The 26,977-nt window shown below is 37.7% G+C and overlaps 1 long non-coding RNA gene across 1 annotated transcript in view; it reads right to left on the reverse strand.

Annotated features, from left to right (window-relative positions):
• Positions 1-10,663: 10,663 nt before the first annotated feature.
• LOC113605921 (uncharacterized) overlaps positions 10,664-26,977 on the reverse strand; it is a 60,416-nt gene continuing 44,102 nt past the window's right edge. The window contains exon 5 of the long non-coding RNA XR_003427403.1: positions 10,664-10,987. This is a non-coding gene — a long non-coding RNA (uncharacterized LOC113605921). The remainder of the gene's footprint in view (positions 10,988-26,977) is intronic.

A 26,977-nucleotide genomic window follows, 5' to 3' on the forward strand; every position in this document is an offset into this window, starting at 1 on the left:
TTATCAACGAGAACACACAGGAAAGGCACAGAAGGAAGCCACACACAGTCATGGTGTGCCTGCTCACCCAAGCAAAGCGACTTGTTTTGCTGCCTGCTTTTTCCTCTTGGCTGTCACAAAAGATTTAAATATCTAAGAGCACCTCGTAAACATTCTTTCTCTTTATAACGCCTAAATTTCTGTAATGTAAAGAAAACATAACTATTTTTTTTCTGGGAAATACAAAATACGTTTGGGTAAATGCACAGTCTGACAAATTATATTGGGAAACAAATTAGTGAGTGCATACTCTGCGGCCCTTCACACACGTACACACACAGCTGTTTTCAAAACACTCTCCTCTCTTCAAAGATTTCACTCTAGTTGCGTCACAGGCAAAGTCCATTAACAATTCCCAGGAAATAAAAACAGAATCTGGGTAATAAAATAAAGTCTTACCTTCTTTTCTTTTCCTTTGTGCCCAGTCTACTTTCGCAGATGCCTTGGCCTGGCCCTTCAGGCCCGAGCTCCCCGGGTGGAAAAGCTGCGCTGACTCACCTTGGCGAGCCGTGCGCAAAAGCGCTGCGCACACCACTATTGAAGATGGCGGCGGCGGGCTGTGTGCAGACGCTGCGCCGGGAGAGGCGTGAGCAGCACAGCTGCGCCAGACTTGTGAGAATGCCGCGGCCGCCCCCGTGCTGATGAGAACTATATAAAGTAGCCCCGCCCACAGCCCTGCGGGAAGATCATGCACTCTAAAGCGCCAGTTTGCACCGCTTCACACTCCAGTGGAAGACTAAAGCGTTTCTTTGCTTCTAAACCAAACTCGGTCTCGTTCTATTAGCTCAAATGACACCGGGCAGAAGGACCCTTGTTGGGAACTGACTAGGGAGGGGTGGTAGCAGCTGTAGTGATCCTCCCTGAAATAAGGGGACTCATAGCTTGATATATTTCATTTCCCCACTTCACCTTTCACACTCTCAAAACACATAATACTTAAAATCACAAATTAAAGCAAAGTAGTAATTTTGTCCCTACATTTATAATGGATAGAGGGCCCTAAAGGTAGAATTCTCTTTTGCTTTGAAGACCGTAAAGCAGGAAAGCATCTGCCTCAAGATGGTCTCTCTCTGAACTTATTTTTCTAGTAACATCCTTACAGTACTATTTAAGGGAGATCTTAATTAATAGACATATACCCTGGATTGAATATAATTGATGTCAATGGAAAATCTGGTCAGCGTTTGCCCATGTAACACATTTCTAACTGAATGAATGTAAGCCCAATGCTATCTTTAAAAATGAAGGCTAATTTACTAAAGAAATTTGAAATACATTAAGAGGTCTTAGTGCAGACAGCCCTGTCTATGTTTATCTAGGTAGCATTGAGGTAAATTAATCTTCACCAACTGTCTAGATTGGTTAAAATTTTACAGATATTTCTTTTAAATGCTAATCTTTCAATTTGTCCTTACAAATCCACAACATACTCAAGCAGCTTGCTTATGAACACAATTGCCTGTTGCTCCATAGACAAAAGAGGCAAACAAAGGTCAGAAAGGTGTTTTTTGACTAGTATAGATATCCTCCAGAAGTCACTACAATAAGGAAAGAAAATCAAATTGTAGAATAGATTAGGGCTTCCCTGGTGGTGCAGTGGTTGAGAATCCACCTGCCGATGCAGGGAACACGTGTTCATGCCCTGGTCGGGGAAGATCCCACATGCTGTGGAGCGGCTGGGCCCGTGAGCCAAGGCCGCTGAGCCTGCGCGGCTGCCACAACAGTGAGAGGTCCGCGTACTGCAAAAAAAAAAAAAAAAAAAATATATATATATATATATATATATAGAATAGATTAAAGAAAATGAGATTTAAAAATATTCAAAACTTATAAGAAAGAAAGAAAAAGAAAGGGAGGGAGGGAGGGAGGGGGGGGGGAGAGAGAGAGAGAGAGAGAGAGGAAGGAAGGAAGGAAGGAAGAAAGAAAAGAAAGAAAGAATTCCTATTTTCCTGTTTCTGGTTCCACATATAAGGAGCATGGAAGCTACCATTCCATCCTAACAAGTGAAAAGCTGAACAGACTGAAAAGCCAACAAACTCTTCTTGGATCCGTAAGAAAGGAAAAGACACAGGAAAAAAATCACTACCCTCAAGTTTGGAGAGAGACAGGTGAACACAAGGAGTCACCGATTGCTAAAACAAAGACACATGAGTGGAAACTATTGCAGGAGCAAGTGCCAGAGTGGAAATCCTAAATTGTAATTGATGAGTTGCTGGAGGTTCAGTGTGGACAGCTCTGAGAGTTAGAAACTCCATGGGAGCCCAGTCATTGGGAAGTAGAGGGTTACAATTTTGTGAGATTTACCTTCAGGGACTCAAGGAGGTTCTCACAATAAATATCAAGAAAAATCTCCTTGTACTTCTAGCAGAAGGAAGGAAAAGGAACCGTTCTGAAATAAACCAGATTGCTATGATCTTCATAGCAAGGACTGCCTTCAGGAGAAACTAGTTAACTAGAGCCTAACCTGCTGGGGTATTATCAGAGTTTAACTGACCTGGGAGAAGGGAAATATCTAACTCCAGTCCACTCCAGCCTTACACATGGAAGAAGGGAAAACCCAACACCAGCCTATCTGTTTATGATGTCTCAGCTAATGGAGGAGAAAAACACTGAGAAACGTTTGTGAAGTTCACAGTCCAGAGGCATAGGCTCATTAAAAGACTGAGACATAATGATAGGACAACAGAGCTCTTCCTCTTCCCCCATACCTTACCATCACATTACCAAACTATTTATAGCAGTTCCTTTTACCTGGTACATCATGCCTAGATATCAGGAAAAATTGCAAGGCATACTAAAAAACAAAAACACAATGTGAAGAGACAGAGCAAGCATCAGAACCAGACGTGGGATGTTGGAATTATCAGACCAGGAATTTAAAACAACTATGATTAATATGTTAATGGCTCTAATGGATGAAGTAGACAGCATGCAAGAACAGATGGGTGATGTAAACAGAGAGATGGAAATTATAAGAAAGGACCAAAAAGAAATGCTAGAGATCAAAAAGATTGCAACATAAATGAAGAATACCTTTGATGGGCTTATTATTGGGCTGGACACAGCTGAGGAAAGAATCTCTGACTTAAAGGATCTATCAATGAAACCCTCCATAACTGAAAAGCAAAGAGAACAAAGGCTAAAAAAAAGAGACAGAATATCCAAGGACTCTGGTACAACTACAAAAGTGTAACATAAATGTTATGAGAATTCTAGGAGAACAAAGAAAGGAATAAAAATATTTGAAACAATAGTGACTGAGAATTTTCCCCCAGTTAATGTCAAACACCAAACCATAGATCCAGAAAGCTCATAAAATACCAAGCAGAATAAATACCAGAAAAACTAAACCATGGCATATCATTTCAAACTACAGAAAATCAAAGATAAAGAAAAAATCCTGAAAGAAGCCAGAGGAAATAAATACCTTACCTAGAGAGGAACAAAGATAAGAATAACATCCAATTTCTCTTCAACAACCATGCAGGCAAGAAGAGAGTGCATATTTAAGGTGTTGGGGGGAAAAGCAGCAAGCTATAATTCTGCACCCTGCAAAATTATTCTTCAACAGAGAAAGAGAAAGACTTTCTCAGACTAACAAAATTGAGAGAACTTGTTGCCAGTACACTTGCCTTGTAAGAAATGTTAAAAGAAGTGCTTTAGAAAAAAAGAAAAATAACATACATCAGAAACTTGCATCTACATAAAGGAAAGAAGAGCACTGAGGAAGGAATAAGGAATACTGACAGTAAAATACAGACTTTTATTTTTAATTTTCTTATTCTTAATTGATCCAACAGACACTAATTTGTTCAAAATAATAATAGAAACGATGTTTTTGATATATATAAACATACGTAATTAGCATAAATTCATACGTTTATGTATGCTTATATATAAGTGAAATAAATGGTAAAAATAATATAAGGGATGGGAGGGAGGAATTAAGATTCCGTTATTATAAGTACTTATACTACCTATGAAGTGCTATACTGTTATTTTAAAACAAATTTGGATTAGTTGTAACTGTATATTGAAAACTCTAGGGCAACCACTTTAAGAAGTAAAAAGAGAAGTATAACTTATATCCTAAGAAAGGAAAAAAACGTGTCAGTGTAGGTTCATCAATTTTAACAAAGGTACCACTCTGATGGGTGATGTTGATAACAGAGGGAGGCTATGCGTGTGAAGGTTTAGGGAGTTAAATGAGAAATCTGTGTACCTTCCTCTCAATTTTGCTGTGAACCTAAAACTGCTATAAAAAATAAAGTCTTTTTTTTTTAAAGAGCGTTTTAGTCAAAACCTTAAATTCTTTATTTGTCTCTATTTCTGTTCCTTAATACTATGCTGTGACACTAAGTTTCTATGACTTCCAGTGTTCCTTTAGCTGGAAATGGAGATATCTTTGTCTCATCGCTCATTTGGTGCTCAGGTCATCCTGACAAGGATGTCCTCTTTGAAGCCAGCTCCAAGACCCTTGAGTAAAAGATGAAAATGCCAGGGAGGTGGGAGTGGACTTCTAAATTTAGGGATAACACTGTAATTGGACACCTTCTTAATATGATAATGTAATGTAGCTTTGGGAAAAAGAAAGGTCATCTCAGCAGTATGGGTAGGAGGGAGACGTGAGCGGGAGGGGATATGGGGATATACGTGTACTTGTAGCTGATTCACTTTGTTATACAGCAGAAACTAACACAACAAAGTACAGCAATTATACTCCAATAATGATATTAAAAAAAACATTTAACAGTCAAGTAATAAATTCTCAATAAAGGCAATTATGTTAAAACTGTTATCAACTCTGTTAAAAAAATAAAGAGTTGAATTCAAAATATCAATTCAAACTTACATTTATTTTTTTAAAAAAAGGTTATATTCTGGCCAGACAAAAATGAATCTAGTTGCTTCTGTGTCATCCTGTCCTATCTCACAGGCTCCTGTAAAGAAATGCATCCAGTATTCAATTAGTCGCATCCAGATTCAATCCTATGGCTACTCTCCACTAAAAGGAGCCACGTCTTCTTGGAGAATAATTGATTCAATCTATGTAGACAGGTTGACTCCCAAGGCACCTTGTTGTCAAAGCAAGTACACTTTCAGAGTAATGTAGAGGCAGTGTTAGGGGGAAAAAGAGGTGAAGTCTGAAAAGAGAGCTACTAGCATCCAAGTTGTATCAATAATCTCTTCAAGACAATACATTTTCTACTGTCCCCTTGGACAGTATCCTGAAGAATCTTAGAAGCCCTACTGTTTAATTAGAAGGATCTGTGCAGCATGCCCTTAAGCTACTTAGAGGTCGTTGTGTCTGTCTGAAGGTTTCTAAAGTAGCTCTATCTTAAATCAATTCTAAGGTCTTAACAAAAGTTTGTATAATTCCACCCTGGATTTGATCTTTGTGTCGAGGTCCTTTCTTACCTTGAAAACACTTGGTTGTCTGAAAAACACCCTCTGGAATCTACATTTCTTCTGAATTCCACTTTAAAACTGAATAACTTTTTCTTCAATCCATCTCTCGCCTCTCTTTTTATTATTGGTAGCTAGGAGAAGGTAGGTGGCACTTTCAGGACTATGCCTGGAAACACCCTTAGCTACGTCATAAAGTGGTAAATATACATACAATGGGATATTACCCAGCACTAAAAAAGAATGAAATCTTGCCATTTGCACTGTGTTTTTTTGATGTAGCCTCAGAAGTCATGCAGTCATTTCGACTGCATTCCTTCAGTTGCAAGCAAATCGCAAATACACTTAGATTCAAGATTCCAGTCTTAGAATTAGACTCTAGTTATAGTGGAAAGGTTCTAGAAATCCATATGGAGTAACAGATACCTCTTGCAACCACCTTTGGAAGATAAAATCTGAGACAGTGTCTGACTGTGGAGACCTGTGGCCCATTTGCTGGGCCAACAAGTTCAAAAACTTTTTTGTTTAGACAAGTTCTAAATTTCAGTGTTCAGACTAGTTAAGAAATATGTTATAAGTAATTTATTCAAATAATAGTTTAAACTATCAAAACTGAAATATATTTTTTACAAAAATAAAATAGAGCTCGTATAAGGTTATCCCTTTATAATACCCCACTCATTCACTTAGATACTTAGGAGAAAGGGTTGGGTTTACAGCTAACTAATAGGCAATTTTACAATTCTAAAGCCAGTTTTGTCTATGCCAAAGCCTAATAAGATAATACTTAAGATGTGGATATTGCCCCTCTTATATTTCAGGTTAGGAAAATATTGAAGGCTGCTGTTGCAACCAGTGAGGAGCCATTGAAAACTTGAATGTCAATTCCTGTTTTCCAACCTTAGCTGTGACCTCATGGAGGCTAAATATGATTCTTATTCATCCTTTTTGCTACCATTTCTTTTACTATTCCAAACCTTTGCCACTTTCCTCAACCCCTTAATTCACTCTAACCCACTTCATTTTCCAACAGATGGTTTCAGCTCAGTCATTTCTTCCTACTCAAGTTACCAGTATTACCATTAACCAGTCACCCAAGCTAGGCACTTCAGAGTTTTCCTCATCATCTCCAACTCCTCAACCCCTAACAATCTGTTCTCAAGTCTTACACATTCTAAATCTAAAATGCTTCTTCAATTCTCATTGCCCTACGTCAGTCCTTCAACATCCTTTACTTGAATTACTTCAGTGAACATCTAACTTGTCCTCTTAACTCAAGTCTCTGTTCCTCAATCAATTCTCCTTGCTTCCCTGCAAACAATTTACATTGGTACCTCGAATTTTTTTCTAATCATGGACTGGATAAAGAAGATTTCCCTTTACATGATACCAATAAGATTTAAAAACCACTCACTTCATCTCAGACTTCTCAAACTATAAATTTCAGAATTCCAATTGTTGAGTACAAGTGAGTACAGGTTCTGTTCCAAGGACCAAAGAAAATGTGTTCGTTGTGGAGGAGGGGAATAGGAATCGAAATCATCACATTACATCTAAGTCAAAAATATTCATCTTAAGTATGGCAGAAAGCACAGAGGGACTAAATATAAATATTTTATGAGGCCGTTGACATGTCTAAAATTTCCCCACTACCAGTAAACTCTACTACCAGTCTTGTTATAAATGTATTTTTAAGAAATTTTATGTTCAAATGAATAGTGACTAGTTCTCCCATTTTAATACTCCATCATAATTTTGCTAATAGTTGTGTTTATGTATCAAAAACTCATCTTTGTTAGTTAGCACAGTTAATAAACAAAACAAAATATCATCATAATATTAAACTTTCAAAATCAAAGCAAGCAGATACCTTCCAGATAATTTATGTTTTCCCTCAACACAGAAGGAACGCTATGCACTTATCGCAATGGACTTTTCACCATTTCCTACACCAAAAACTCCATAGAAAATCCTGGTCTCTGTATATTTGCTTATACTATTCTCTCTTCTTAGAATTTACTTTTACTCCGGCTGTGACTGACATAATCCTACCTACCTAGTAAAGCTAGCTATAATTTGGAGCCCTTGCTGATGGACCAGACATAATTAATTTTATCTTCCTGGGGCTGCCAAGATATTTTAGTCATTCCACCAGTATGACATTTAGACCTAGAACACAAGATATTAATCCAGTGTTCAGAGACTGTCCTTGGGATATTTTAAATTTGAAGTGAAAACCTCCTAGGTCTGGGGAACCTACTGCTCCTGAGGATTGGTACTCATAGCATGGATAAGTTCTCTAAGGCCAACTGGTAACTCAGGGGCAGTGACAATTCACACAAGGGAGGGTTAAGGTCCTTGCCTATGTTTTGATAGCAAAAAAGAGAATGATTTCCAAGACTAAAAAAGACAAAGGTGTGAATACACTGACTTATGTGGGATAAATCACATCAACTTTGAAATGAAACTAAAAGGAGAAACAAAATAATATATCACACACAAAATATGCACAACACTTAATATGTATTGTGTAATATGTAATATCTAATTCATAACATGCAATTAAAATTATATTTATATATAATTGTTTATAACTGTATAATATTATATATAACATACAACATATATGATATAAACATCCTTAAAATTATTGTTTTAATAAACTGCACTTTATCATTGAAGCTGCTGAAGCACAGAGAGGATCAGCAACATGCCCAACATCAAATGTCTAATAACTGGCAGAGCCACCATTGAAGTCAGACTTTCTGACACTAAAGTTTTAATGTTCCCTTCGTCATACTACGCTGTCACCAATACGCAGTTTATGCCCATGAATTAGGCACAGACAGATGTGGATATGTTTTCAAGAGCAATCAAAGTAAGATGGACAGTTGCAGCAACTCACTGCAAAGCAAGAAACAGTTTGGGCATCACATGACACTAAGATTAAAGCACATGACTGATCCCTGATCAGGGAAATGTGCAAGACTGAGATAATTGGTTTTCCCAGCTCTTCATCCAAAACCAAGTAAAATTCACCAGTGGGCACTAAGTGGTAAAGAGGTAGATGCTTGTCAGAAGAAGTCACTGAAGTAAACAGCTTATACGGCATGGAGGTTACCTCTAATACACAAAGCACTAGAGTTTTGAGGTAAAAAACAATTTACATTGACACCTATGCTACCAACTTGATCAAAAAAGAGGTTTGGAAGGCTGCTACTGTCAAAGAGAAAAATATGCTTTTTTTGTTTCCTAAAGAAAACATTAGATGTTATTATGGCATAAAAAATAGTTAATTTAAAACAGCACAAAAGCTGAAATTGTTATGCAAGACATGGCTGATTTTGATCCTACTCTAGTTCTGCATCTATGCACAATTTGACACAGCAAACAAGATAACAAGAAGCTCAGAATGATAATAATAATAATAATAATAGTGAATATTCTGACCTTTTGGGTTTAACCCAAACTTTAAGGCACAATAATCATAATTAAACTGTCAACACATCATACAACTAATTTGTAAACTACAATAGTAAAAATAAGAGAGTAAAGGCAAGATGCATGCAATTTAGGGAGATGCAATAGTGCAGAGTAAAAATATAGCAAAATACATAAATCGGGTGAAAAAAATCAAAAGAAGAGAAGAATCTCCGTGAATGTCAAATCTGCTAGAGTATTCCTAGATTGTAAAATCAGAAATGTCATATAAGTTTGGGATACCTATTGAGGTATTCTAAAATAAAGAGCTAAATCCCTGCTTGGCAATGGCTAGAAACAAATTTAAAATAAAGAATTTTGATATTTACTTTCCCAAACTTTTCTGTGAGGAAGATGACATTATTCTATACTCATTTACATAGCAGCTCTAAACATTTTAGCCTACAAGAAATAGTTTTACCTATAAGAAATGATGTAAGATATACACACCCTGTCTGACAAACATGGTCCTTAGCTTCTGGAAGTCCTATAATCCCTCTGCTGAAGAAGAGTACATGAGAGAATAGCAGGATAGGTAAGTCACACAAATGGAAAATCTACTCCCTGCTCCAGGCAGAGAACAGGGTGAGCTTCTGCTGCACCTTGAAATAAGCACCATGAGAAACCATTTTTAGAATAGAATCTCCATGCTCTCTAATAGGCTGCTAAGAACTAGTCACACTCAGTTTTATAAAGAGGAGAGAAAGTCTGTGAAAGAGAATGAGTCTAAGCATATAAATCTATACATTTTAATATTGCGCATGTCACTTAGGTTATGGCTAAGTGGAATCATCTGCCCTCTCATACCACACGTCACTTCTTAGCACACTCCATTCATTTCTGTGGTCAGAAAATGGCTTTTGAAAATGGCATGAAACATTTAGAAAGCAACTTACCTACTACACAGATATTTTGTTAGGGCACATTGCCAGCTACCAGACACAGACACAATTTTCAGGGTCATTTCCATGGTCAAGGGAGTTAGCAACTACATGGAGACCCAAGAGGAAGTTGGCTAATTAAACTGATATCTAACAAGCCATCTTCTGTAAAATGAAGACATCCAGCTGTCATGGCAAAATGTCCCACCAATGTGTATTGTCTTTCTTGAAGTCAGGTCTTTCCTTAACTTACCTTTTTGATGGCTATTACCACAACTTTGGAACATCATGTGGCAAGGCAGAATAGCGCACTTGTTGGTTAAGAGTGAGCTCTGGAGTTAAGAATGCCTCGGTTCAAATCAGGGCTCAAGCATTCCAATTTAGAGCTGCAATATCGTTCAATACCTCTAACTCTCAGCTTCTTTGTTTTTTTTATTTTTGCTTTAATCTCTGGAAGAGGGATAATAATATCTGTCTCTTAAGGTTGGTCCAACAATGAATTTTTAAAAATCTATGTGGAATGCTTAGCATCTTGCCTGAAATAAGTGCTTAATAAAGGTTCATTGTTTTTATTACTCTTGTTCACAAAAAGACTCCAGCTCTCAAAATATACTTGGCCTAAAATCCATCATCATTACCAAATATTAACTCAACTTCTATCATATACTAAGCACTCTATCAGGCTCAGGGTCTTCTCATGCATTTCCACAGGGAACAAATAAAAAACTGCCCTTAGGGATATTTAGAGTCTAGTGCACTACCTGTCCAGGGTCTCTTCAATGACCTTAGAAACAAAGCAGAACAAAACAGAGTTCCAAAAATATCAGCTGACCCATTTCTGTGCATGAATATCAACATTAATACATTCACCTGGTTTTTTTTAAAAAGGAAAAAGAAAACTGTGCTTAAAATAAGACATCAGTTGATTCAAACATACCACAAGTCTTCATTTCCCTTCTTGCTGATTTTCTGGTGACTGAAAGCTTGTACACAGTGCTCCCAGGATGTGAGATATGTCCTAAGCCGTATAATTTTTTTTTAATTTTTATTTTATATTGGAGTTCAGTTGATTAACAGTGTTGTGTTAGTTTCAAGTGTACAGCAAAGTGATTCAGTTGTACATATACAAAGCCGTAGAATTTTGATGTTTGCTGCTCTTGCTGAGTTGATCATTGAGTTATCTGAAAAAATTATTTAGAAGATATTTAATATTTAACATGTCTTAACAAGTCCGCTATTCTAAGGATTTCATGGGTTACTGAGCTACAAGTCTTTCATTGTCTTTCTCCTTTTACCATACATATCAAATACATGGCAACATCTGATAATTTTAAGTTATCATTACTAAACAGTCACTTGGTACTCTATGCATCCAACCACAATATAAAGTTTCATCATACAATGTTACCTTGGTGGAAATTAGTTGAAATAAAGTGGTCTCTCTCAGACTTTATTACCTAGATTATAACATTCATTTCTCTGACCAGAGAAAAATAGGTCCAGCAATTCAACCCCCAGAGTCATCACTTAGTTTTTATTGTCTGATAATCATATGGAGAAAGAACACAAATATACAAGAAAGATCATTAGGATGAATGGAAATATAATGAAAATTCCAAATGAGAAGTAAGGCAATAAATCCTATAGAGATTTCAAGGACAGCAAGATCTCAAGTAATGTTTGAGAAGGAAAAAAATCTTATGTTTGCTAGGAGGCAAACTCAATCTCTTCTTAGCTTGTTTGGTCAGCAAGTTTAGTCAAGTATCATAGACACTCTATGAGTTAGTATGATTTAAGAAAACCCATAGAAATGTTACCTGGCATCTAAAGCTACAACAGATGGCACACCTAACTATATGAGCATTAATGTGAGCTGATATATGCTTGCAGGAAATCAGTGTTATAAAGTGGTTTACCCACAGGAGGCCTTCCAACGTTGTAATGCTTCACGTAGGCTTATTTCTTTTGGAAGTAAAACATGATTTTTCTATACTTTCTATGAAGCAGCAACACCCTTTCCTTAAAAGTTAAGGACTTAGTTTTTGACTATATATATATATATATATATATATATATATTTACTTAGCAAAAAATACAAATATTATATCTTGGATCTTTATTTTCCTCCTCAAATATCCCCTTAAACCTAGCTCTTCATTCTACCACTCTTCAACTGATCATTCACAAAAGGAAAAGTCTCCTTTCCCAAAAAGCAGTTTGACATTTATATTCATATCTTTTCATCTCCCTTAAGGACCCAGATCTGTTTACAGGCATCTCATTTAAGAAGCATTCTGACATGATGTGGAAGGAATTAAGAATGAAGGAAATTGATCTGATCTAATCTGATGCAACATAAGCCAAGTGGTTTATTATAGACAAATTCCCTCAACTGTGAGTTGTTGCCCACTAAAGGAAGTTTCATATACATGATTACATGGATGGGGAGACGTGAAAGTCTGGCAGACATAGCCACCACAACATTAATTTTCTTTTTCCATAAACAGTATTTCATACCCCTCCAACCAGGTTCATTCAGAAGAAGTCATTCAAACGCAAATTACAGAAATATCCTAATATGTATGTGATGAAGTTAACCACCCGCATTTGGAGATTTGTGGGAGGTTAAGAAGTCAGACTTTAAAGATATCAACCACAGGGACCCATCAATCTCCAACCCTTTACTCCTCAGATGGAAATAGCTTCGACCATAAATATTGAGACATAGTCTCTAAAATGTCTCAGTTAAATGGTACAAGAGATGAAAAAAGTGAAGACATTTCCAGCCAAAGACATGGCTTCTCTAGTTTTTACCTATTTGAATATGGATTAATGAGTTGTCATTGTGAATTCTTTGCAAGTCACATTATATATTGATTTATTTCAATAGCAAATTATGGGAACATGGCAGTCAGGAGTCCTGAGTAAATGGGAGAGCTCCAGACATTAGGTTAGACCAGAACTACTTAAAGTGGGAGCTGTGGACCTGTGTGGTCCATGTAAAGAAAGTTTAGAAAGAGAGAGTTAATGCCTATAACTTTTTTTTTTTTTTTGCGGTACGCGGGCCTCTCAATGTTGTGGCCTCTCCCGTTGCAGAGCACAGGCTCCAGATGCGCAGGCTCAGCAGCCACAGCTCAGGGGCCCAGCCGCTCCGCGGCATGTGGGATCTTCCCGGACCGGGGCACGAACCCGTGTCCCCTGCATCAGCAGGCGGACCCTCAACCACTGCGCCACCAGGGAAGCCCTTAAGTGTTAATTTAATATTTATATTAGGTGCTATGTCAGTGTTCATCAACATATACAACATATACATATTCATTCAGTCTTCAGCAAACATTTAATGATCATCTTCCATGTGCCAGACATTGTGTCAAGGTCCTCATCTGTCAAGTTATTTTACAGTGTGAAATATTAACAATGAAAAAGGGCATTATGATTTATGTAGTAGTAGATTATTATTATTCCCATTTTGTAGATGAGGAAACTAATTCTTCAAGAGGACTGTGCGAGGTCACTCGGGTAGGAATTAGTGGAGTACGGATTAAAATCCAAGTCCTATGACAAAAAACAAGCAGATCTCACAGTTTAGAAACAAGCCTGTGTGCAATTAAGCCTCCCCCATCCCCATAGAAGTGATATTCCTCAATACATGCTGGCTTTTCAAGTTAGAGAGAGCAGAATAAAACTTATTGTTGCAATATAAGGTTCAGGTGAGCATGGCTGCAAACTTCTCAGCACATAGTCTGCAGAGCAGCAACATGGACATTACCTGGGAGCTTGTTAGGCTTCAACCCAGGTGCTCTGCATCGGAATTTGTGTTTTAACATGATACCCAGGGGATTCAGAGGCATATTAAGTCTTAAGAGGCATTGGCCTGCAACCCTGATAGCAACCCTCATTTTCAACCTGTTTTGATTCTCAAGTCTCAGTTTACCAATTCTCTCATCTCTTTTAGAGATTTGAAGTTAGAGTTACATAGGCCTGAGTTCTCTACAAACTTGCATAACCTCCCTCATTTAAACTTTGTCCATGTATAAATGAGGATAGTAACTCTTACTTTCAAGGGTTATTATGAAAATTAACAGAAAGTGTGTATACATTTCTTTATACACATAGTAGGTACCCAGTAAGTATGAATTCACTCACGTCACCATCAACCACAATCCTCACACCCTCCGTTATAACACACCTCAGCTCAGTCCTCGCTTCCATCTTTGTTCTAGCCCTAGTTCTAGCTCTCCCTTGCTGATACTTCCTGCCTCCTTTCCCATCTTCAGTGGAGTTCCCTATGTGTCTCGGTGTGGTCCAGCGTTCTTAATCCTCTTCAGGTGACATCCTAGGGTCACAGATTTGCAGCACGTGTGCAAAGGTGCTGCAAGATGATTAGCTAGCAAAACTCACTTCGTTTATTTGGTGAATTTTCATGCCTCCTGGTGAAGCACTGTACGCTCAATTTGACCACAAACCTTTAAACACCCTTTGTCTTAACACTGGTCACATTCTCAGCAGTATATTTCTTGTCATACCCCTGCATGCTTTTGAGTTTGTGAGTTTTTACACCCCAACTCCTTTAGCTTTTATCCTTATTTACTATTGAAGAATAGAAGGGCAAACAGTTTAACCTATTAGCTAGTGACAGACAGAGGCCCCTTTACTTAGACAGACACATACCCTATTCCCCAACCCATGAGTCTCTTGGTATGTGGTCCTCTGCTGCCCCCTAAGGGCCTCTGCTCACTTTACCCACTGGCCTTGATTCACAGCCATTCAAAACCATTAAGAATACCTGTTCTGATTTTAGTACATGGAGTGCATTGTATGGAGTGTACACAAGTATAATTATAAAGTTTCACATTGTAAAGGATGTATTTGAAGTATAAAATATACTCCTCAACTGAAAGTGCTCCTTTTATGAGGTCCTTCCCATAGTACTAATCCTACTCTTCAAACATCATTACCTGTCCATTTATGGTCCCCATTGAATGGACAACACAGTCAGAGTAACATAATTCAGCCTGGGAATGAGCTAAGGCCTCCAAGAAGAATGGTACCACAATAAGATAACACTACATGCCCATTACAGTGGTAAATTTTTAAAAGAAACTGACAAGGCCAAGTCTTGGAGAGGGTAAAGAACAACTGGAAATCTCATATATTGCTATAAGAAATGGTACAGTTTCTTTGGGAAATAGTTTGGCACTTTCTAATGAAGCTAAATATGCAGTTATCATATTCCATATCTAGGTGTTAACCCAAGAGAAATAAAAACATATGCCGACACAAAGATCTGTAAACAAATGTTCAAACAGCTTTATTCAGAACTTGCCAAAGCAACTCAGTATCCTACAACAGGTAATTTGTGGCATATGCATGCAGTGAAATACTAGTCATCAAGAGAAAGGAGTGAACTATTGAAACAGATAAGTTAAATGCATGTGAAAAGCACTTAGCTAAGCCAAGGGAGCTACAAACAAAAGCGTACGTGCTGTTTGAGTCCATTTAATGAGATCCTAAAAATGGCAAATCTAATATATAGGACACAGATCAGTGGTTACATGGTCCAAGGTGGAATGGATTGAGTGGGAAGGAACATAAGAGACTTTTGGAAGGTGATAGATATGTTCTACATCCTGACTGTGATGGTGTTTACGCAGGGGTTTAAATGTGTCAAAATTCCATTAATGTACACTTAAAGAGGGGTGCATTTTATTAAGTCAATAAAATTGACTTAAAACAAGCAAACAAATATGTAGATAAGTACTTAGTGATTTAAAATGTCATAATCGACAATGCATGAGCTACATACACATGATGAAGTTGCTTTGGCTTGCTTACCTCTCTGGAGCCCCTTTTAATTGAATTCTAATAGCAAAACACATTGACATGTCTCAACAGCATTACGAAGGACTAAAAATCAATTTTCAATTTTTTTTCACTCATGTGTGATACAGAGCATTAGTGTCCTATCTAAAAAATATTTAGTTCAGTCTAATTATTTCAGAATATTTTGTGAACCTTTAGGCAGATATCACTCCATCTAATAAAGAGCCTAGTTGAGTCATCACAAAAGTGAAAACAATAACAAATTAATGTGACAGAATGCAAAAGAGGCTGTACTAATGATCAGTGTTAACACAACCACCAAACAGCTGCTCAGCTCTTCCCAGAATCAGCCTTACCCTTGACTACATCTTCTTAAGCCTTTCTCTTCTGGCTTTGGACCATCTGTCATTTGGCAGATAAGCCATATTCTGAGACATCTATATTGAACCACCATTCTCAAACTCTGTGAATACACACTAATTCTAGGCAAGACCATGCTGGTCTATTTTAACATTTTTGTTTTCCTTAGTTTCATTTAAAACCCTGTCACACAAGGGAGAAACTTAGAAAATTTCAGTGGCAAAATGCAGCATAATTGCCTCTGGGAAGTTCCCCTTACCTTCTGCAAGCTTTTGGTAGCAATTCAATAAATTGTCAAGCCTTGCAAAGAAAGAAAATACAATTTCCTCTAGTCAATAATGAAGATTCACTGGGGATTCAGCTAATTCTGAAGTCTCACAGATTTTGAGCATCTGTAGGATTTTTCTCCTTAGCTGCCTTTCAATCTCAGTCCTGAATATAATATTTTAATTAGTTCTGACCATATTCAGTTATCATTCTCTTACTTTCCAGACTTCATGTATCACTTATGAGAAATGAAAACAAAAAATTGTCTTTCTTGGTCTTTGAAATAGCCCAGAGCACCTAGTCAATTTCTAAAGCTATTTTTCTCAGCTGAGTAGGGGAAGAAAACGAAATGGAACCAGCTTGCTGAGCTAAATAGAAAAAGTTCAGAACTGAGGTGAAGAGCTAAATTATCATTTCCAGTACATCACATCAACAAGTTCATACACAGCCCAGGAAATTCTACACTCTAAACCCTTCTACTGAACACCCACTGAATACATCATCTAAGGTGAGGTAAGAAATACGGAGGCAATGTTATCTTCATATCTGACTATTCCCAGGAGTCTATTTTGTTTAAACCATGTTTATCAGCTTATTACTCTCTTGACAAGCTATCTGGTTTGTACTTAGATCAGTCAAAATACTTGATTTAAAATATAAAATGAGAAGCACTCTTATATGTCATAAAACCAATTTAGTTTTAATTTAGAAATAAAAATAGACCCTAGTGCAACCCACTGTTTATTCTTCTACTTGAACATGTTTTTATATTTCAGGAGAGAAAGACTACTTTTCTCTCTGTACAAAAGCAAACATTTGAAAGGACCACAGGGTAGTATGCAGGAGGTTCTCAAAACAGGAAAATTCCTTTCTTTCCTCTGCTGTTTCATCCCTTCCCGTTTTCAGTTTGGAGCATTGACTGGTGACTTATCCTTATGCCTAAGAATCAGTAGATATAAAACTAAGGGATAAGAGTTGTGCTGTAAAAATGAACACTTAGGCAGAGTGTGGTGCTCCCATCACTGGAGATCAGTCACAGCTTTGATTTATTTGCAGCTCCTGGCACACTAACCACCTGCACAGCTAGTAAACAGGACAGCTAGCCAAAGATCACGCAGTTCACGTGTTAGAATGCTTTGCTTACCAAGAAAGCACCTACTATATTTGCAAGAACCTTTACACAAAAACAAACACAGTGCAACCGAAGGCAGTGCATTTTTTTTTTTTTTTTTTTGCGGTACGCGGGCCTCTCACTGCCGTGGCCTCTCCAGTTGCGGAGCACAGGCTCCGGATGCGCAGGCTCAGCAGCCATGGCTCACGGGCCTAGCCACTCTGTGGCATGTGGGATCTTCCCGGACCGGGGCAAGAACCCGTGTCCCCTGCATCGGCAGGAGGACTCTCAACCACTGCGCCACCAGGGAAGGCCGGCAGTGCATATTTTAACTACAGCTCCTCCGAAGAACACTATTTCCACTAAACATCCAAACAGATTCATATTGCTGCAAGCAAGCACTTGGCAGAACTGTAATGGTAGGCACTGGTGGCCTCACCATGAGAAAAATATAAAGACTAACATAGCCTAACCCTGTTGCCTCCTGCTAGTCCTTCTCTTGCTCCTTTCTTTTCTAAAGACCAAGTAAGGAAAAGTCAAAATAAGAGTAATATTTTTCTTTACTGATGGAAATAGAGTTTTATGAATACACAGTTTCACACCATGCCCCCCAAATCTGTATTTGGGATCCTCTTATAAATAGAACAAGTCTCCATTCCAGCTTTCAACATTGCCACAATTAAACACACACGCGCATACTCATACACACCGAAAATGTATACACAATTTTCAGGGAACCTTAGATATCCACAGCATATACTTAGATCAATTCAAATCCACGTGCAACCATGTATTTGGCCTGTCAAGGTATGTTTACATTTGGAAACAGTTATGATAAGCAAAGATTATATTTACCTTTGAGCTTTTGACCCTGTCATCACAAACGTGACAGATGAGGCACAGAGGACTCCCCCCTTCCTTACTGCCCACAGTGAGTACTAAATATTTAGAATGAAACTAGAGAATCCCCAGCCCTAAGTTAGCAAGCAAACAAAGCAATTACAAACAAAAATCAAGAAACCTCAGCTGACTCTAATCCTACAGTTCAGAGATGACTTCTGGTGCCATTTTCAACCCATACAGGAGCAAGATCACAGTAAAGTGAGTGCTGTTAATTCTCTTTAGTAAAGCTATTTCCTTATTTCTTATGAGAATAAGTTTTAGGGAGCAAAATTTGATAAAGAGCCCAAAACTAGTCAGAGTCAAATGATAAGTTTCACCTACAAAGTTACAGAGTATATCTGTCGGTGGTGGTGGTGGTGGTGGTGGTGGTGGTGGTGGTGGTGGTGGTGGTGGTGGTGGTGGTGGTGGTGGTGGTGGTGTGTGTGTGTGTGTGTGTGTGTGTGTGTGTGTATACATGCAGTTCTGTACCTGTTTTTCTAAGCTATGACTAAAAGAACAATAACTAAATATGCTTTTCAAGGAATAATTACAAATGGTAACTCCATTTCCTTCACTGAGTAGGAACGGGACAAAATTCCAAAGCCATTGTTGGTACTGAAATTGTTCGATTTTGCTTTCTGTTAAGGTTTCCATTATTGTATAATGTTATTAAGTATGAAGAAAAGAATTAAGAAGTGACAGAAGATGAAAATCTCAATCCCTCAAATGAGAGTACCATCTCTTCATTTCTCCACTGGCACACATGGCTCAAGCCCCTAGTCCCCAGCCTGCTGCTACCCAGGACAAGGACCTTCCCCTGATCTCTGTCCCACCACCCTCAGTTTATTCCCTAAGAGACCACTTCATTATGCAACCTGACTTCTTTATTCTGCCTACTCTAGATTTGCAGGTCCTCTACTTGCAAAGCTTTTCCCACTGTTGATAGCATTTAATCCACGTTTGGAGAAAAGCAGCCTCTTCACGTCCCTCAGTCCGTGTGCAGTTACAGTTTGCAACAGAATATGTCCAAGTGCCTGACATGGATTCAAAAGTGCCCTGGCAGTAGCATCGCTGCACAGAGACGACGATTATATGTCTATTCCCTCTCAGGCACACAAAGGGAGGAGACCACCCACCCCAAACCAGTGCCAGCAGCTAGCTGTCCCTCTGCTTCTTTTCAGACCGCACACAGCTGTCACAGTGCTGCGAGGGAAAGCACAGCTGCCTCCGTTTGACCCACACCTACAGGCTTTTCTTCATTCCCGCTCTCATTTCCATGAGCCCCAACTGCTTGCATCTCTCCTCCGCTTCTATCTGTATTAGAGGAAGTACAAGGCTGTGGGCAGAGTCCCCACTGTCTTCCTGTTTAGATCAGACACGTAAATAAACACATCTGTTTGGCTAGGACACAAGCAAAGCCTTAAATAGTAGCATTGCCTAAAAGATATCACTAAGTTCTGTGAAAGAATTATTACAATCATTCTCACGACAAGGCAGCTCTCATACAGCTAAACAAGACACCATTTCACAAACCCACTTGCCTCATTTTTTGCGTATATGAAAAATGCCGGTACTAGAGAACCACAGAAGGCAAGCAATTGCACATAACAGCCAAGTAAATCCATGTTCTCAAAACGGGGCACCATGGAGAAAATCACAGTCTTATGAAATAACAACTCTCTCTAAAGCAGATAAAATCCTTTTTAAACATCTGCCTTAGGAAATTCAAGTTGTTTTCATGAATCTCTCTCCTCCCAATCTACTCTGAATTTGTTCATAAAAATGGATGTCAATACTAGATGTATATTTTGTTGTTTGTGAAAAAATATCTCTTGAGGATTGCCTACTATTTTTAGCGACAGATTATTAACCATTTTCTTAACTACCTTCCTTAAAGGGAAAATTAATGGCCCCTGTTTATTTCTCATGTTTAAAATAAAAGAAACCCTAATCTACACTTATAAAATACCAGCATAATCTACATTTATGTAACACAATTTGTTTATTTAGGTACTTCCCAAATATTGTGAAAAGCTTTTAGCTCTATTTCTCTGTTTTCATGTCCAGGACCCAAGTGCTGTGCTGCCTAGAATAACAAAGACCATTCTCTCTCCTGTAACTGTGCCCATTTTTCAGCCAGCAAGGCAAACAGGCAAGTGCTAATGGCTGGTCTGCAGCGACGGCACTTTGTCACGCCAGGAGTTAGCCACAGGCAGCTCTGGAGCCAGATCAGCCCAGGACATTGCCTTGTACCCTTTCTCAAGTATTAATCACCTTTCTAAAGGTCACGGTGCCTGACATGTGGACAGAAAGGCAGGACTCCACCAGCCAAGCTCCCTAGAGCAGTTCACACTACTGGTGCACTTTGCTTGAGGCTTACATCACTTGCTTACCTTCTCGTACGATGTTACAATCTTCAAATGTTGTACAAGCTGAATCCTACCCCCTTATCCATCTGGAAAACCCACACTCCTGAAGCCCAAGTATCTCCTCCAGGGCAAGCCTTTATTGATGCCACAAGGCTCTGTTTATCTTCCGTTTTTCAATGCAGCCAGCAGATTCTGTATTCACTTCCTTACTTCTGCTAAAGCCCTGACTGATTACACTGCCCTATGGTGACCTATACGCATGTCTGGCCCTGCCTTGGCCCTTAGATTTCTTCTTGGAGTCTAATCTTAATGTGACTCCTCAGGCTGACCTTCCCTGAAGGCTCAAAGTTGGTTTTCTCTGTTATACGCTCCCATTCTGTTGTGTTCTCTTCCTTTATATAAAATCACATGTCAGCATTGTACGGTTTCTATTTCCCGGAACCTTACATTCTGTGACTGTAGGGACCTTAACAATCCTGTTCGCAATTGCATCCCTAATGCCTGGGACAGTGCCTGAAATCTATTAGTTCTCAACTGTCTGAAAACATCAGGTGAATAAATAAATGCATAGTAGCTTCTTGAAAGTTGGAACCATATCTTATTCAAATTACTATGCCCAGTCTATCCAAGTCAGTGAGCAGCAATTTTCTGACTCAATGATGAACTCAGTAAATTGTGTGTTATTCATTTATAACTCTACAAATATAGTCAAGTTAAACAAACTTGATTCTCAAGGAAAGTGTGTAACCTAATTTCCTAAAATTTATAAGGATCAGAGACATGGAAGAGTAGAAGAAAATATTGAGAATTTAGATTTTTAAATACAATTTATTTTTGACTAGTGGTATCTTGAAAATATTGTACTATGCCATAAAAAATTGCTTTGATGTATGTCCAGCAGCTAAACAAAAGTCAATACATATTTATCTATGTTTATCATCATGCATGGAAAAATTAAATCACAGGTAATTCAGAGCAATTCAAACCTTCACTTTAGTTTTGCCTTCAATATTACTTTCTACTCATATTTGCATATTTAAAAAAATAATCAATTAGTCATAGTCAACCTTTATGTGCAGACACCATATTAGGCAATATGTAGAAATGCAAAAGTAACAGGAGGGAGACAGATGGCTCCATGTAATATACATAATAAAATGTCCTGCTTTGCTCTGCCTTACTTAGATATTATGCATTCAATCTGTAATGCTTTATATTCTTTTGCATAGGTGTGGGGGTTTTCCTCTGATTAGACCTGAATTTCCTTGGCTACAAACACCTTGACTTTTGGTTAACTCCTTTTTATCATCATTTGTCCTTCTTTCTTACTGTATCAACTCATACATTCACTCATCAAATATTTATTGAATGTCTGCTATGTGTCAGTTACTCTACTAGACCCATGATATAGAGAACAAGATAAAGTCCCCACTCCCGTGAAGCTGTATTGAATGTGTATGTGGGAGGCGGGGTGGAGCAAAGATTAAACAAGTAAGCAAACAAATATGAAATACGTTAGCTAGAAAAAAGTGCCATAAAAACTTATATAACAGGATAAAGGGTTAGGAACTGGTAAGTATGAGGGTTATTTAAGATGAAATGGCCAAGGAACAATTAAGCAAAAACCTTAATGTACTGAGGAAAGCATTGAAAGATCTGGGTAGAAGAATGTTTTAGGCAGAGAGAACAAAAAGTACTAAGGCTCTGAGGTGGTAATGAGCCCTGTGTGTTCCAAGAACATCAGAAAGATGGTGTGGCTGGAGTTGAGTGAGAGAGGGGCAGAGGGGTATAAGATAGGGGTAGCATGAGCCAGATCATGTAAGGCCAGCATAGGCTATGGTAAGCAGTTTAGATTTTATATTTATGCAATGAGAGGCTTATGGAAGGTTTTGAGCAAAGGAGTGACATAATCTGATTTGTCTTTTAAGATTACTCTAGCTGCTCTGTGGCAAATAGGCTATAGGGTTGCAAAAATGGAAGCTAGACCAGTTGGGAGGTATTGCAATGGGCCAGGCAAGACGTGGTAGTGCCTTGGATTGGCACTACCTGGAGGTAATAAGAAGTGATCACATTTTGAACATACTTTGAAAGTAGAGATGGAAGACAAGACTTTCTAAAGGTTTTCATGTTAATTGCGAGGAAATAATTGAGGATGCCTTCTAGGTTATTAGTCTGAAAAGAGGTGAATAGTGATGCAGTTATGAGATGCGGAAGATTAGGGGAGAAGCCTAGAATAGGGCTCCCAAGAGCAGATGCTCCACAAATGCTAATTCGGTAATTAAAAAACAAAAAAGTACAAATTAATACCATTGCAAGCTGTTTATATAAGTGATAATAAGTACATAACTTCAAATTCCAAATCTGTAGCATTTTTAAAAGTAGCAATAGTAATCAGAGCAGGAACAAGGAGAAAATAACATCCCAAGAAAAATCATCTTTAGAACGCATAATTGAAAATCATTTCAGACTACTGCAGGACTTCAGCTTCAAATTTCACAAATTCTAAGAGCTCTAACATTAATTAAAATTGGTTTAAAGTTATTTGTTGAATGATTAACAATGATTCAATTCATTTATCTCTCACTTATTTAGCAGAAGACATTACTGTTTAGCATAAAAGACTCTCCTACCTCGAGATACCCATGTTTTCAAAGAAGTTAGAACAGACAAGCTACATCATCTTTATTCATTGTCACGATAGTAATCAGCTGAGAACTTTCAACTTGACCTCTGTGTAGCACTCAGAATAGATAAAGATTGGTTGCTACGATATCTTAATAACATAAATATCCATTCCATCAAGCCAGGCTCTTGAAATTCATCTTAGAGTTCAATAGTGAAGTACCCGCTCCTTAATTGGTAAGGTTTGATTAATATGTCCTTTCTTACATCCACATGGCCCATTTGCAGTAGGTTAAACTTGTTTCATTTTTCAAGTTACAACAGTTTAGGGATTTCTGCTTCCCTTTTATCTCTGATGTAAAGTATTACACCTAAGGAACGTGCACTAAATCTGTTTTTACTAATATTCTAGCTGCTTAAATTCAAGGCTCTAGACATGTAATAAAGAGTTATTTCTTGATGGTTTTATAAAGATCCAAAGACTAGACACTAGGGCAAGAAGCATCATTCCATTTGTATAGAATTTTTGAGGAAGGGAAATAGGGGGAGTTTTCTTTTGTTATTTATCACCTAAAATTTGAAATTTTTGCCATTACACCACTCAGTAAGCCCTAAGGATAGCTTCCAGTTGGTCTGAGTTACAATAATCTTGTGAAGATTTACTGCTGAGTTTCATGTTATTATAAATGAAGGAAATTCTACTCACAGTCCAAATGTCAAATGCAGCTTCACACAGGGTCAGGCAACATCACTGTGCCACGGGCTTTTATCATAAATCAGACACTCTGGAACAAATTCGGAGCTCTGACTTCCCAAGTTTCCATGTAATATTCTGCACTGTTTTTTCATTTGAACACATGGAGGCCAGCTGTAAATCATACACTAACCTAAAAACTAGGAGACTATTTTTTTTTTCTCCCTGGAATAAAAACTAAGTAAATGGCTGATTCAGGAAAATACTACTATTGGCAGGAAGTGGAGCACCCTTAGAGGACAGGCAGAAGCACATTCAATCCCTGGCCATTTAACAAGATCTGCCAATTCTATGTCGTATCTGTTCCCACAAGACTCCTGTCCCAAATTGCGCCATGTATTTGCTTTTGTTTTATTCCAAGTGGAGAGTTCGTTTTCTTTTCTATAACTACTGACTGGCCATTCCATATGTAACTTGCATAATCATCTCTATAGGCCATGGAGAAATATTGTTTGTATCAGTAAGAATCCCTATTATTTTTTTTAGTCTTTCCCTATCAAACCAGCATTCCTCTTCTGCTGGGATTGTCTCACCCTTTATAGATAGTCTTATGTAATGGATTTCAAAATGTCTTTAACTTGGTTCTCTTCTGCAGTGTCTCTTTAGCCCTGATAAACCCTTGGCATGTTTGCCCAACGTGGCCACGGAACACCGTGCACTGTATTCCCCACGCAGTGATGTACACAAAGGAGGGACACTCATTCTTGACCTCAAATGGTGCATCCTGGAATGGGGTTGTGCGTGCCTGTAGCAAGGAGTGTTTTTTCCTTATTCACACAACGGGCTAGCAACAGCTCTGTTTTTGCCCCACAAAAGTCACGTGCCCTTGACTCTGCCACAGCAGGCAATTCTAATCAGCCTCTACTCTGTAGACTCTTTCAGGCTAAAGTCTGGTACCTGCATCTGTGGGTCCAAAACCTCCGGGGTACACAGTCAAGTTCTCCCAATATCTTTGAAACCATATCCAACTCTGAAACCATGAAAAACTGGGTCCTACCTTAATGTGAATGGTGAATATAATGCATCAAAATCTTAAATAAAATATAGTATTAACCAATCAAATCCAGCTGTATATTTAAAATTAATATTCTTTGCGTTTGTTCCAGGAATATATAGGTTACATATAGGTATGTATCAATAAAGTTCATAACATAAACAGATCAACTAAGAAAAAAACAACTCAATTTATAGTACATTGAAAAAAGGCATTTGATAAAATTTACCATCCACTCTTAAAGGAAAAATCTCTTAAAAACATGAATAGAAAGATGTATATTAAAATCAATCACAGTTTTTCCAGCCAGCCTCATACTTGAGCATTGCATGCTTGCCCATTAATGCCAGATAATAGTATTAGTATGCCCAAAATAATAATCATTCTCTCTACAAATAATGCACATATGATTACTCTGAATCAGCCAGTCAGTGCAATTAAATAAGAAAATGAAATATAAGTGAAAAGTACTGAAATAGAGGAAAACACTTAAATATATTTGTCTACCTAGAAAAAAAAATAAATGAATCAACTAAGAAGCCATTGGAAATAGAAAGTCAGTAAAATGGACAACTAAGCTAAAAAATTAATGTTTCCAAAATTTTAAAATGCAAAGAAAAATATTTCACATAAAATAGTAACAAGAAATGCAAAGGAACTACAGAGGAAATTAACTTCACAAGACGTTAGATCACTTACTTGAATAAAATTATAAAATTTTAGTCAGAAGCATAGGAGCAAAATGAATATGTGGAAAACATACAGATTATGAGATAGAAAGGAACTTTTAAAGAAAAATAGAAATTCTCCAAATTAAGCTATAGATTTATTTCAGTTTCAGTCAGAATACTGAACCTTTTTTCAGTGAATTGATAAAAATTATGCTAAAGTTCACTGGATATCCAGGAAAATTATGAAAAAGAAGAATGAGAGAGGACTTGCCCTTTCAGAATCTAAAATGTAGTGAAAATTTGTCATAATTGAGTAATTTTGGTGTTTTTGAAATAATCAATAACACAAATACATAAAAATTGGTGGATAAAGATGGCTTTTCAAGTTGACACAGGAAAGATAAATAATTTAATAAATGGAATTGGGACAATGGTTGAGTAATATGGGAAAAAAAATTAGTTAGATTCCTGCTTCATCCTTACCCTAAAATTGGCTGGAAATAAAGATTAAATTTAAAAGCAAAATCATAAAGTGCTATAAGCATATAGAGATGATATTTATATGTCTGGTATAATGCATTATATAATTTTATATTATATTACATTATAAAAGCAAAAATATAAACATGACATAAAAATTAATAATCATAAAAAATATATTTGACCTCACATAAATTTAAAACCTTTGTTTTAGACACCTATTGAAAATTACAGTGTTGATATATATGCAAGCAAAGATGATATGCATCTATAGCATGATCTCATTTTGGAAAAAAATCAATAATTATATGTTTGAATAACATGACTATATTATACACTCACAAAGTTGGATGTTTAGAAACATAATGCTTTTTTGTCTTGAAGTGAATTTATTTTCTAAATCTGGATCGCCAACTCACCAGCCTTATATCAGGCAATTTAATTTAGTTCTTGCATTCTAGTTCTGCCCCATCCAGTGATTTAATAGTCCACTTAGACTGTGTAAACTTACAGTGTGGTTCTCTAGTGCCTCCTAGACATTTCTTTCTCACCTCATCGAGCTGTCAGTGTTCCAGGGTATCAAGCACCTGCCTTCCACGGGCAGCAGCTGGCTGCCTCTCTGTAGTGGGGAGAGGTTGTGAAGAAGAGTGACAAAATCTACTTTCTGTGTGGTATTCCACTGCTTCTGTCAGCGTAGTCTCTTGTCTCTGAACCACATCAGGAGGGGTGCTGGTAGGGGTCACATTTGGTTGCTGGCAGCAAACTGGAAGGGTGACATCTCAGAGATGCAGCAGCTCTGCTCTTCTCTCCTCAGCCTGCACATGAGCTGCCCCTCCCA

Source organism: Aethalodelphis obliquidens, unplaced genomic scaffold (genome assembly GCF_003676395.1).
Source record: "Aethalodelphis obliquidens isolate GAN/ISIS:26980383/991018 unplaced genomic scaffold, ASM367639v1 scaffold3, whole genome shotgun sequence".
NCBI classification, from domain to species: domain Eukaryota; kingdom Metazoa; phylum Chordata; class Mammalia; order Artiodactyla; family Delphinidae; genus Aethalodelphis; species Aethalodelphis obliquidens.